Source organism: Aotus nancymaae, unplaced genomic scaffold, assembly GCF_030222135.1.
Source record: "Aotus nancymaae isolate 86718 unplaced genomic scaffold, 86718_ANA_hifiasm-v0.15.2.pri h1tg000030l, whole genome shotgun sequence".
NCBI lineage: Eukaryota > Metazoa > Chordata > Mammalia > Primates > Aotidae > Aotus > Aotus nancymaae.
This window is the reverse complement of record NW_026988443.1, coordinates 22716221-22716977: the sequence shown is the minus strand read 5'-3', so window position 1 is coordinate 22716977 and position 757 is coordinate 22716221. Positions and strand designations below refer to the sequence as shown.

General features: G+C 47.6%; 1 non-coding gene across 1 annotated transcript; it reads left to right on the top strand.

Moving 5' to 3' along the window:
• Positions 1-401: 401 nt before the first annotated feature.
• Positions 402-506, top strand: LOC135277361 (U6 spliceosomal RNA). Its single transcript, XR_010344974.1, has one exon. It is a non-coding gene; the product is annotated as a U6 spliceosomal RNA (small nuclear RNA).
• Positions 507-757: the final 251 nt, after the last annotated feature.

Genomic DNA, 757 nt, shown 5'->3' with positions numbered 1-757 from the left:
AGTGCAACAGCCACTGCACTTGGCAGAGGCTACAAGATTCTGACCATTCCCCAAACTGCTCTTGGGGATAACATCACTATATAAAACCTAAAATTGGCAGGGCACGGTGGCTCACACCTGTAATCCCAGCCCTTTGGGAGGCCGAGGCGGGCCAATCACAAGGTCAGGAGTTCAAGACCTGCCTGACCAACATGGTGGATCCCCATCTCTACTAAAAATAAAAAAATTAGCCCAGCGTGCTGGCATACGCCTGTAATCCCAACTACTCAGGAGGCTGATGTAGGAGAATATTTGAACCTAGGAGGTAGAGGTTGCAGTAAGCCAAGATCACACCACTGCACTCCAGCCTGGGCAACAGAGCAAGACTCCAGCTCAAAAAAAAACCAACAAAACCTAAGATCATGCTCGCTTCAACAGATATACTAAAATTGGAACTATACAGAGAACATTAGCATGGCCCCTTGTGCAGGGATGACACGCAAATCCATGAAGGGTTCCATATTTGTTAATCTTTTAATTTTTTAAAATTATATATATAGTCCAGGTGCGGTGGCTCACGCCTGTAATCCCAGCACTTTGGGAGGCTGAGGCAGGTGGATCACTTGAGGTCAGGAGTTCAAGACCAGACTGACTGAAACCCCATCTCTGCTAAAAATACAAAAATTAGCGAGGCATGGTGGAGGGCACCTGTAATCCCAGCTACTCAGGAGGCTGAGGCAGGAGAATCACTTGAATCTGGGAGGCGGAGGTTACAGTG